Source organism: Astatotilapia calliptera, chromosome 4 (genome assembly GCF_900246225.1).
Source record: "Astatotilapia calliptera chromosome 4, fAstCal1.2, whole genome shotgun sequence".
NCBI lineage: Eukaryota > Metazoa > Chordata > Actinopteri > Cichliformes > Cichlidae > Astatotilapia > Astatotilapia calliptera.
In genome coordinates, this window is record NC_039305.1 from 1235061 (window position 1) to 1248529 (window position 13469).

Genomic DNA, 13469 nt, shown 5'->3' on the forward strand with positions numbered 1-13469 from the left:
TCTCCCTCGATCTGGGGCTCCACGCAAGATCTCATCCCGTGGGGTCAAAATGATCATGAGAACGGTGAGCAAAGATCCCAGAACCACACGGGGGGACCTGGTGAATGACCTGCAGAGAGCTGGGACCAAAGTAACAAAGGTCACCATCAGTAACACACTACAACGGCAGGGAATCAAATCCCGCAGTGCCAGACGTGTTCCGCTGCTGAAGCCAGTGCATGTCCAGGCCCGTCTGAAGTTTGCCAGAGAGCACATGGATGATACAGCAGAGGATTGGGAGAATGTCATGTGGTCAGATGAAACCAAAGTAGAACTTTTTGGTATAAACTCAACTCGTCGTGTTTGGAGGACGAAGAATACTGAGTTGCATCCCAAGAACACCATACCTACTGTGAAGCATGGGGGTGGAAACATCATGCTATGGGGCTGTTTTTCTGCCAAGGGGACAGGACGACTGATCCGTGTTAAGGACAGAATGAATGGGGCCATGTATCGTGAGATTTTGAGCCAAAACCTCCTTCCATCAGTGAGAACTTTGAAGATGAAACGAGGCTGGGTCTTCCAACATGACAATGATCCAAAACACACCGCCCGGGCAACAAAGGAGTGGCTCCGTAAGAAGCATTTGAAAGTCCTGGAGTGGCCTAGCCAGTCTCCAGACCTCAACCCCATAGAAAATCTGTGGCGGGAGTTGAAAGTCCGTGTTGCTCGGCGACAGCCCCAAAACATCACTGCTCTCGAGAAGATCTGCATGGAGGAATGGGCCAAAATACCAGCTACTGTGTGTGCAAACCTGGTAAAGACCTATAGTAAATGTTTGACCTCTGTTATTGCCAACAAAGCTTATGTTACAAAGTATTGAGTTGTGTTTTTGTTATTGACCAAATACTTATTTTCCACCCTGATTTACCAATAAATTCTTTACAAATCCTACCATGTGGATTCATGGATTTTTTTTTCACATTCTGTCTCCCACAGTTGAAGTGTACCTCTGGTGCAAATTACTGACCTCTGTCATCATTTTAGGTGGGGGAACTTGCACAATCAGTGGCTGACTAAATACTTTTTTGCCCCACTGTAAGGCTGGCTTTTGTAGTCCATCCTGTAGACAGTGTAGTTTCAGCAGTGCAGACATGATTAAGGAGTCCAGCGTAAAAGCAGTCTGCTTCTCCTTTCCTGAGTCCTTTTAAGTCTCTCCTTCACACCTTTCCTTCACTCCATGGCCTTTTCCCACTGTGTGGAAACTGATCTGGAAAAGGAGACTTGAGTTCATGTCGGGGCAGCTGGATCAACTCACAGAGAGAAACATCAGTGCCACCTAGTGGTTAATGGTGAAACTGCAGAACAACAGGCTCAGCAGCAGAGGCTTGTTTGTTTGCAGCTGCAGGCTGTGTTTCCTCCTGTGAGCAGCAGAGGGCAGCATTTCACTAAACCACACAGGTTCAGGGCTTCACCTCTGAGACTGTGAGCAGAAACACGCTGTGCTTCCTGTTCGAGCTCTCTGCTCTTTCCTCTCACCCTCCCTTACTTCATTTTTCAGCAGAGCCGTCTGCCTTTGATTCCCCAGCATCTAAGGCTACGTCTAGGCTAGGCTAGGCTACGACGTAGCCCAAGGTGACGTCCCCACAGCAGGTTAAATACCTGGGACTCTCCATGATAGAGGTGAAAAAAACACAAAGATATTTTTGTGATTCGTTTGATTCGAGTATTTTTAAGCTGTCAAGTAAAAGTTTGATATAAAAATCTCAAACTGAAGGACCAAATCCAACCCTTTGGACATTTTAAAGTGGACATGAACAACGACATGTAGAAAGGAAAATTCTCAGCATGGATCTCTGCTCTGTAAAATGGTCTGTGAAGCTGGATTTAGGAAATAAGTGTTAAAGTTAACCCGACAAGGAAAATGTCGGTCGAGTGAACCACGGGGTTGTCGAACTGAAACAGGCTCTCCTGCACACAGTCCTCATTTATACAGTTCTCTGCAAACCCGAACATCACGGCTAACAGGAGGACATACCTGTTCCAGCACAGCCAAACATCGAAGAACCACTTACTGCTAAAGGGACTGACAGTGGAAGTGGGCACTGGCTCCTTGGTTTCTTAACATGAAGCTTATCATTGCAACACAAAAAGAGACCTCCTTAGTCTGCTCTGCTCTAATGTTAGTTTCCATGTTTTCCACTGAGTTAGCAGTTCTGTCACCAGCTAGCTTACATGCATAGTAAGTCTATTAACAGCAAACAACCAACCGGTTGCTGTCACATTCTGTACTGACACAAGGTGGCGCTGAACATGTTGTACAAGCTTTAACTTATTTCACTTATTATACACCCATATCACTTTTTCTGGAGCTTAAATATTTTCCCCTCCTCTCCTGCTTGTAGCTGCTGCAGTCTGCACAGCAACCCACCAAAACCAGACAGTAGAACAGACAGGAGAGCTGACGTTAGAGGTGACAGCATCCACAGCGACACTGAAGTGTGGAGAGGTCTGTGATCACGTGCTCCACCCTAGTAACACTACAATCTCAATATCAAAGCACTGCTTCAGGTAATAAATGAAAAATGCAACATAACAGAAATTATAAATTATATTATTTTGATTTTTATTACTTTACACAGTTTTTAAAGTGATTTAAATGCTACAAAAAGAGCAATCACAAGCTCCCAGAACAGCATCTTCAAACAGCAAAACATGGAGATAATAAATTCAATGTGCAAATTTGAAAGCTGACAGTAACAGATGTTTGGCTTCTATGATTTTTCTTTTTTAAAGAGCAATTTTGGAGGATGATGTTCTGTTTCAGGTTTGTTTCCCAGTAAAGTATCTGGAGGTACCCAGTAATCTTGTGGCTCTCCCCTCCACCAACAACTGCTAATTCACTGGTGATTATTTTACTGTAAACTACTCTGCAAACCACTGAAAGTTAGATGTTTTTAAAGAGTTTAGAGAGCTCAACCAATCAGCAACCAGAATACAAACTGTACAGATGTCCCTTAGCTTGTGATAAAAGACAGAAACATCTTGTGAGGTTGAGGCACAAAACGATGATAACAGTCATTGCTCAAGACTTTCTACATTTGAAGCAATGCATGGTCAGGGATTGTAACATCTAGTCCTGTTGCTTAAAGCACGGATATCCCTTACAATATGAAAAGGTAAAAAAAGAAAAAGAGACCTGGTTGCATGAACATTACACCGACTCACTGCTGCATCATGTGGTACAAACTGGTATTAGATGAAAATACAGCCCAGGTCAAATCGTCACGGTAACGAGCCATCGTGGCCATTCCTTTCATTTTTAAAGGTTTGAATCTGTTTTTGAAACATTTTACAAAAAGCTAAATCAATTAAAAACTCACTTTTTGCAGCATTTCTCAGTGAGCATTTTGGCCTTCATCGCTAAAGCTGTTGTTCACATCAACAGTACTGAACCCCCTAAAGCTCCCAGTAAAGCTCCCGATGTAGACGTCAGCTCACCACCTCCAAGTAAATATCCCCCCACAGATCCCAAAATGATTCCCACCAATCCAGTCCTTTCCAGAAGCGCACGCCTGCCTGTTGTTTCTGCTGTTTTTGGTTTTTCGTCCTGCTCGTCCGGTTTTCCAGCCTCTTGGAGCATGTCAGGAGTGTAGAAGTAATCTTTTCCCATCGGTGTTATCTTCTTCAGCAGCTCGGTGACCTGAGCAGGACTTTTGTCTTCAATGTTAAAAGCAAAATATCTCCACTGGCACTGCTCAATGAGTTCCCTGAAATCCTTACTCTCGATCATAGCCTCCTGTATGTTAGCTTCATAGTCTTCATCTTCATTTCTATGGGTGAACACCACTGTTGTGTAGGCCAATGCACGTCTGCCAAAGGTGCGCACAAAAACCTCCAGTACCTCTAATTCTTCAGAGGTGATCATACCGAACCTCAGCACCAGCAGGAACACATGAGGACCAGGACTGGCAAGATCAATGGATCGCTTGATCTCGTTCACCAGCTCATCTTCATGTTTTCCAGGTTTAAACAGACCTGGAGTATCAACAACAGCCACTTTTTGACCTTCCACAGTGCTGTGGGATTTCTGTGTGCGATCTTTGGACGAATCCTTTGAGGTGAAAGTCTCTGTGTTCCCCATGATGATGTTTCCTAGAGTACTTTTACCAACCCTGGTCTTCCCAAACAGCACGATCCTCAGGTCATCTGTTGGAAGAATATTAGTATGTGAGAACTGTCCCAGTCACCATCGACATAAATCATAAAGCAGCTGCGAGGAAGGAAATATAAAACATGAAGGCAGGAGGAATGAACAATCAGCGTTTATTAACAAGGAAACACAAAGTCTAAGGAGCTTAGAAATTCTCAAAAGAGGATCCTCTCTTTTGAGGATGCCAATGTTCACATTTTGGACAGAGAGGACAGATGGTTTGAAAGAGGAGTGAAAGAAACCATCTATGTCCACTGTGAGCGACCATCTTTGAACAGAGGCGGTGGTTTACGACACCAACTCTCTGCCATCTATCTCCAGTTTTGAGATCCCTCCCAGACGCCTTAACGCCCACTCACATCCTGGGCCATCTGTCCTCAGGAAATCACATGATAAGGTGGGGCCAGGTTTCACAATGAACACACCCGAAACTCTGGCTGATTGGGACCCACACCCAGTTTCACACCTTGGCTCATGTGCTTTTCACACCTTGGCTCATGTGCCACTGGACTTAAATCTGGGACTCTCCACCATTTGACCTTAGAACTGAAGAACCTTCTCGGATGAGAGGTGAAACGTCTTCAAGCAACTTAAGAAAGTCCAGAAGCTTTTCTTTCTAAGCTCCTTAGACTACGATGACTAAGAACGTTCACAGACAAGGAAACACAAAATCTTTCAGCAGAGACACAAAAAAAGATTGCCCAAAATCTCTCGTGCTCGTATCTCATGTTTCGGAAGAACAACCTCTTGAATCTCAAATGTACCTTGTAACTGCCAATGAATCTTCCAGCACTGTGGAGGAGTTTTGGCCCACTCATCTTTGGAGGGTTTTTGAGCATGAACCAACTTTTTAAGGTCATGCCACAGCATCTCAATCGGATTCAGGTCGGGACTTTGAGGTCACTACAGAGTCCTGCAGCAGAACCCAAGTGTGCTTCAGCATGAGGACAAAAAGGTGTGGCTCTAATCAGGAATGGATATAGTTAGAGTTTGGAGAAACCTGGAGTCGGGATTAATTTCCTGGTCAAGTAAAGTTAGCTGACTTAAAGCTAGCAAAGCATGCTGCAACCAGCAACTCTAAGCTGCTGATTAATATACTGATGTTTTCTTTTTTGGGGGGGGATGGGGTCAAACCCGGGCTTACTGGGCTTAAGCCCGGGTAATCTTATCAGAAGCCCGGGGTCTTGGAGTGTTATTTGTTTCATAGTTAGATGCCTGACTGACAACTGTATAAAACAAAAACTACATGACGCACAGTCGTAAATCCCCCCTAATTTTGGTATGATCCGAGCTCAGGCACTGGGCGACTGAGCACTTACACATGTGAGCGAGGGGGGAGAAGCTGCTGCCTGCGAGTTTGCTGCACAGAGGAGAGCTTAGTTTCACCAGGTACAAAAGCAAATCATTCCTACTGTACAAATAATGTAAATATGACGGTGTATCACAAAAGATTGATATCAAACTGATCACTTGACCCATATTACGTTACTTGTTCTTCGAGTGAATCAACAAATGGCGAAATGAAAAGCTGAACAACAACAATGCTGTTTTTTAGAGAGTCTTAGCTTACATTAGGGCTGGGCGATATGACCCAAAATTCATATCTCGATATTTTTTAGCTGGATGGCGATATAAGATATATATCTCGATATTTTTTTTAAAGCCATAAAGTAAGAACAAACAGAGAGTTCTTAGTCAAAGCTGTGTCCCAGATGTCACACAGGCACTTTTATTAACATACAGCATAGATGTACATGAAAAAAACTACTCAAAAATAAATTATCTGTCACGGTCCGGGGCAGCGGCCGTGTGGAGAGTGGAAGGAGGACTCAAAGCGCAGCACTTATTCAGGTGTGAGGGTGATTTATTGATAATAACAAACATAAAGAGGAGATGGCAAAACAGAACTACGGATGAACTAAACTGGGTGAAACTACACAAAGGAGTGGCAAACCTGAACACGAAGGGAGAACAGCAGGGAGAGCACGCAGAGGATTTCACAGGGTAGATGCAGAGTACGCAGGGTAACACAGAGGATGAACACAGGTAGGAACACAGACGACGCGACGAGGAGCAGAGGAAATCACACGCTATAAATACACAAAGAGACACTGGGAAATCACACACAGATGGGGGAAACAGCTGGACCTGATTAACCTGACGAGACAGGGGAACACTAACACCAGGGACCAACAGAGGGAGCACAAACCCAGAACCCAGTGTCTAAAATCCCAAACACAAACCATCCCAAAACAGCCCATGAATAATAATGAAAGTAATAACAATAAGTACATAAACATAAAGTCACTGAGTCATGTGTCGTGTCCAAATTCATGGGCTGCATTCTCCTGAGGCCGCATTTGTAGACCGATTACGTCACAGCGACGCGCCGAAGGCTGTCCAAATTCGTAGACCCCTCCGAATGCAGCCGACAAATGCGTGCTCCTTTTTCCGAATTTGAAGGATGGGTCGGGTGTGTCCTTCGTGGCCCACCATATCCCAGAATTCATAGCGCGGCCCAGCCAAGCTCCAGTTTCCGGCTAATGGCGGCCGCTACTAAGTTTTAAAAATGACTCTTATTAATCTTTCTGGGTCACGAAATAAACTTTTAACATATTTTCAGGCGAGAAAGTAGCTGTGCAAACATCAAATATCTGCTCGGTTTATCAAGATATCGCATCTTTGCTAAAGTGCTTCGACGTTTTCGGAGACGTCTGTTAGCTCGATAGCTAGCCGGGAGCTCGAGGGTTACTGATGCGGCCGAGAACGGCACAACTCCCGGCACATCATTTTCAGATCACCGCGGACTTTCGCTGCTCGGGTTAAACGTTGTCAGCCGGTGATCAGCTGTGATCAGCTGATCACGGGGCCGGGGTTAAAAGAGAGACGCCACCCACCTGTTCGCCGCTCAGACATCATTCTCTTCGTGTCAGGAGCTCCGAAACTCTGCCGACGTCAGTCTCCGCCTGATTCAGCAACCGTGAGTGATTATCCCTTCAATCCTTTTTCTCTTCCCGGCTCCGCTCGCTCTCTGTCGGTAACGACCGTTCCGAAGCCACGCTTCGTGCACTGATCGTTACTAGAATAACTGCGTGCCTGCTCCAAACCCACCGCTAGCCTTCGCCGCGCTTGGGTCTAGCCAGCACGCCACACGGGCACGCCGAATTACTGTGTGTAACCCGCCCGGCCGTGACAAACGTAATATATAAGTCACTTAGACAACCTAAAAATGTTATTGTTGGGCTTTTTTCAGTGTTTTGTTTGTTCGTGAGTAAATCGGTTTGGCTGAGATTAAAGTTATTAGATTAGATAAAATAAAACTTTATTAATCCCCCGGGTGGGTTCCTCCTTGGTTTTTACACAGCTGACTAAACGTCAAACAGAAAACTGATTAAACAGAAGTGTGAGATGGCCGAGAGTTTACTCCAGTGTCCTGTTATATTTTAGACAGCAAGGAGCAGACGGCTGAGTTTATTAAACTCCACCGAGACAGCGGTGACGCTAATCAGAAGGCTAGACCGTCGAATTTCACGGCCGTTTACTTCCGGCCTACCCGATCTTCTGAGGACCCGGCCCACGTAGACCGCGAAGGCCGGGTCCTCAGGAGAATGCAGCCCATGAATTTGGACACGACCATGGTCGCAGGACCATGACATTATCAGCATTTATTAAATAATAATGCTCCATAAATAAAACTGTTGTTTTTGTGCATAACAAAAAGCGTGGTTAGCTCGTTAGCGTGGTTAGCTTGTTAGCGTGGTTAGCTCGTTAACACGTTGATGCCGTCCAGCCCCACGCATGGGGCGATGCGCAGTAACTCGTTAACGGAGATTTGCCGTGTCCATCTTGTCGCTGCCTGCAGGTGAAGCGATGGGGAAGGAGGGGGAGTTGTGTTCAGTGAAGGAGAGGCAAGGTCGAGTAACGTTGCGTAAAGACAAAAGTGGATGAAAGAGAGGCAAACTTGTGGCTCCACAACTATAATTATAACGTAACATAGACTATGTCGATATAAAAGATATTGTCACATCTTATATCTCATATAAAAATATATCGATATTTTTAAAAAACTCGATATATCGCCCAGCCCTTGCTTACATGTGTGTTTATTTCATACTTTCTGTTGTTACCCTCCACGGCTAAACAAACTCTCTAAATCGGTTTCAGTTATGTACTGATGGAAGGGGAAAAGAAGTTAGGAAGTTTTAAAGGAAGTTAGCTCGCTAGCTTCCATCTAAATACAATATAGCATGTCCTGACTGAGGGGGTTTGGAATCCCTGGGCTGTAGCTACATCGTAAGGTTAAAACTGTTAAAACTATTGTTGTTGTTTTTTCTGCATATGTCTGAAATAAAGATACAATACAATACAAAAAAAAAAAAAAACTGAGCTTAAATAAATGATTAGCGGTAATAAAAGCCGAGGGAGGTCAACAGTGATCACTGACTGTTTTAGGAGCTTTTTGAGATTAAATTGAAGAAAATACAAAACATTAAACATGTTAACAACACAAAAGCCATATTAAACGCAGACTACTTTAGGCCCGGAAGTAGGATTTGTCACGTCATCACTTAAAGACCGGATAGGGCTAAGCCCGGGTGTATAAAATGGCTGGCTCCGCCTCTGGTGGGGTCCTGTTGACCGGGCATGCTCTGGTGCATCTGCAGATGTAGAGCCCAGTTTAGGCTCCCAACTCTAACCAAAAATCCCAAATAAAATATGGCACATGGTTTGGCAAAGATGGGACAGAGATGGCCCAGAGTTCAGTATTTATCACACGACCTGTTTCAGAGTGACATCCAGACACAACAATCTTTCTATTGAGTGTCTCGTCCTGTAGAGATACACTTCGGCCATGAAACAGTTTATGGAGTCCCACTGTGGCTTAAAAGACAAAACAAAATGAGAATCAATAAAAATGGTCTTATTTTGACACTGTCTCATAAAAAACATTTAAAAGGCAGAACCTTTAGACTTCATGATATCGCTTTTGTTTGAAAATAGAACAAATTTGATTTGCCCATATGACGCCTGTTATCTTCATCTGCTCTTTAAATAAACGGAGCCGATGATGGAGCTTCTGTAAAAAACAGACCCGAGACATATGAGGACAAATCACACTCATTGTTTCACATGGATATAATCAGGTTTATTCATAAAATATAAAAATGAAGGGATGTGGTCACTGTTTGAATTCAGTGTTATTCAATAAAACTACAAAATGTCACTGTTAGGATTGAGATCAACATTTGAAGAAAGGTTTTTGGACTGAATGTGACATGGACTTCATTATTTTTATGTCCTCTGGAAACTTGAGTAAATCGATGGCACACAGATTTAGCTGGGCGATGCTGAGGCGGAGCACAGGTGTGCACATAGAAGCTTCATTCTGGGTCATCAGTACAAACAGCTGCTATGCCAGCAGGTAACGGCCACTCATGAAGTTTAATGGAAGGCCTGGGTCTCGTCTGTGGACAGCTACCAGCTGTTTAACGTATCTGTGATACACTGAAATACTGGGAGTAACAGATTTAACAGGAAGTGTTTCAGAGAAGCGTCAGAACATGAAGCCGTCACTGTGATCCTGCTTTATATAACCTGTGTCTGTAAAGAGTCATAAAACCTCCATATAACTTTGTTCATGTCTGAGAACTTTGCACTCACCAAAGGAGAATTATTTCAGACTCGGTTCCACATCGCTGCAGACTGAATCTGATAGAAGCTGCAGAGGATTAAACATGAAGAGGAGTCAGGACTTTTTACATGAAACATTTAGTGTTTACAAAAATATTCAACTCATGATCTGAAAATTATTGCTGAAAAGAAAGTCTGCATCCTTACCAACGAGGAGAGAACTGCATCTAAAGACCGACAGACACAACAAGGCAGTGAAAATGAGAGAACTGGACCAAAGTCAGGTTTAAAAGTTCATTTATAGCATTTGCATATTACAGTTTATTAGCTGGATTAACATCAACACAAAAGCTACTGCTACTGATACCAAAGTAAAGCTGGTTAACTGCTCGCTGTCACCCTCGTTTATTTCATCATATTAAAAATCAAACTGTTGTTAATAAATCAGTTTACTTACCAGGAAGTTTGAACAGAGGTGAAGAAGTCCGAGTGTCCAGAACCAAATATGAAGAAGCTTCAGCTTCACTCCAAGAACAAAGACTTCAGTGAATCCACAGAAACTGATTTCATCACATTTATAGTTTAAAGTCGTAGATGTGACGGATTTAACCGCACAGGTTCGAGACGTTTAGAGGATCGCAAGGAAAATGGCGGCGAAATGCTGTCACGATAGATTTGAACTGACTGAAACAGAAAACGTCCAGAAATACCAGAATAAAAAATCATCTCACCATCATAAAGCCTCCTAAAATATCAGGACTGAACGCTGACTTTATCACCTTTACTGTCAGATCACCTGATGATGATTTTACAGCTCATCAATAGTTTTTCTATAAAATGAAAGGATCTGATTATTGAACAACTTTGTTTTAAAAGTGCGATAAAAATATTCACATTAAAAAAACAGAAACTGTTTTATTTCATGAGCAGATGATACATTTAAAACTTTTATTAATATCAACTCATCAGCTCAGAGTTTTATAAAACTTGAATTATTATATATTTATAATTTCTATTATTGACTCAAATATTAAGAGTCATATGAGATTCATTTGGTTATTTTCCTCTTATCTGTGATATAAAATCTTTACAGCTTAAAAACCATAAATGATTTCTTTGAGTGCAGCTTGGTGCTGATCAAGCTTTAGACTGAGAGTAAATGAACAAACCTAACATGTGTGAACTAAAAAACATTTCAGACTGAAACTGAAATCGTGTCCCAGTGATTTAAGCAAAGAGCTGCTCCTGTTTTATGTTTCAGGAAATAATGACTGTCCCAAAACTCAAAGCACACACCAGCCTGAGGATCACTGCAGGACAAATACACTCACCCATGGGCTGTGGATCAATCAGTACCTTGGTCTCCACTGCAGTACGACCATCCATGTCTTCTTCTGACTGTTTACATTTCCAACTCACCTCTATATTCAAGTCTGCTCCTGGTTCCCGCCCCTAAACTTCAGCTGTCCAATCAGAAGTCCGGCTGAAAGAAACCAATCAGAAGGCTGAAAAAAGTGCATCATCAGAGTGCATTTCCACAGGTCTGCCTCCTCACACTTAACCTTCTGACGACAGCAGGAAACATCACAATAAAACAGCATTAATGTGTTTGTTATTCAGATCAAATGTCAGGATGAGATGAACCATCAGCACTGAAGCACCAAAACCTGCAGTTCCTCTAATGTCCAGCAGAGGCTCCTGCACTGAGCTTTTTACAACGCACCTGCTTCAACTAAGGCTTTAAGTCTGCATAATTAGGGGCGTGGTCTCTTTAACTGAGAGGTGGATGGTGACACAGGTGACTGTAGCTGTTAGTGAAACGTAAACTAAAAGGCAAGGAGGAAAAACAAACACCAAAGATCACGTACACTCGGTCTGTAACCCAGGTTATTAACCACAGCCAGTGTCCTAACGCAGCCTTTTCACGGAGCATTTATCTGTCAGTGTTGGATAAAACCATGGTGGGAGACTAAAACCTTGCTCAGAATCAGAATACTTTATTAATCCCAGAAGAAATGATATGGTTATAGTTGCTACAAGACAATAAGAACAGACTGAACTAAATCAAATAATACAAATATTTTACAAAGAAACTGACAAAATTTAAGAAATATAAATATGCAAAATATTACAGAGAGTAAATATATATGATTGACATTTTACTCTAAACTGTAGAACTTTGTTATTTGTTATTTTTACAGTCGAGCATGTGCAAGAGGGTGTACTGCTCTGTGTGCTGTGCATTAGGTGAACTTTACAGCTCCATCCCTACAACATTACTGCATTTTGATCAGTTTATTGAGTCTGTTAGCATCTGTGACCCTTGACCTGCTTTCCCAGCATGCAACAGCACAGATGATGGTACTGGCCACAACAGACTCATAGAAAATCATAGAAAATCCTGAGCATTGTCCGACAGATGTTAAAAGACCTCAGAGACGATTCTGGCTCTTCCTGTAAAGTGCAGTGGTGTTTTAACTAGGGATGGGTATCGTTCAGGTTTTATCCGATACCGGTGCCAAACCGGTACTTTTGAAACGGTGCCGGTGCTTAACCCTTGTATGGTGTTCGGATCTGTGAGACCCGTGTTCAGTTTTTTTCAAAAGAAAAATTAAACAATTAATTATTTTTTCACGTGTAAATGTGTTGTGTCTTTCCACTCACTCCACTTGATTATAACTGATTTATTTATAACATGTTATATAAAAGAAAAACGAGAAGCACATTAATTCATAAATGTGATCTAACAAAGGTAAAGGGAAAAAATTAACCATGTTTGCTGTTCATATGTCTTGTAATTGGGATGAAGTAAACATCTGTTGAGTAATTTAACATAAAATTGTTTGATAGTGTTAATTTGGAAAGCCAAAACTCTAGCGGGTCCACCAGACCCATGAACACTGGCTGAGTAACAAAAATACGAACACCACACAAGGGTTAAACGGTGCTCAAACCGGTGCTTAAAGAATGGAGAACACAAACTTTGTCCAAAAACCTCTCATGTTCAGCTGTTTTTTGTAAAAAGATAACAATGTTAGCCTTTTCTGCAGCTATGGGGCATATATGGTATCACTCTTGGCTGGAAGCAGTGCTTAAACAATGGGAAAAACACAAACTTTGTCCTAAACCTCTCATGTTTAGCTGTTTTTTTGTAAAAAGATAACAATGTTAGCCTTTTCTGCAGCTATGGGGCATATATGGCATCACTCTTGGCTGGAAGCAGTGCTTAACCAATGGAAAAAACACAAACTTTGTCCTAAACCTCTCATGTTCAGCTGTTTCCCTCTTTTTCTTTGGTCATTTTAGCCTTTTTGGCCAGGGTGAAGGGAGTATCTGCCATCAAACAAGAAGACAGCCGCATGTAGCTATGATGATGTTTGCTAGTTCACCTTACATGCATTAATGTAATAACGTGGTTAGCCTACTCAACGTAAATTACACACGAACAACATTAAGCTACTCACGCAGAGAAGAACGGCTGCTGCTGCATCATCATCCTCATCATTTCTGCTACACTGGCAGGGCGGGGCCAGGACTCTCCTCTTCGGGTTCTTGGGGGATGTTGCTAACTCCGGGTCCGATAACAGGCATCAGGTGGATGATGGCGTCCTCAGCTCTGAGGGGGATCCTGATGGGGTCTGACAGA

General features: G+C 42.7%; 1 long non-coding RNA gene and 1 pseudogene across 1 annotated transcript; both read right to left on the reverse strand.

Moving 5' to 3' along the window:
* Positions 1 to 3412: 3412 nt before the first annotated feature.
* On the reverse strand, positions 3413 to 12111 carry LOC113020148 (GTPase IMAP family member 4-like; annotated as a pseudogene).
* LOC113020149 (uncharacterized) lies at positions 9136 to 10062 on the reverse strand. The gene is made up of 3 exons (XR_003272162.1): positions 10031 to 10062; positions 9854 to 9911; positions 9136 to 9705 (listed from the first exon to the last, which is right to left on the reverse strand). It is a non-coding gene; the product is annotated as an uncharacterized LOC113020149 (long non-coding RNA).
* Positions 12112 to 13469: the final 1358 nt, after the last annotated feature.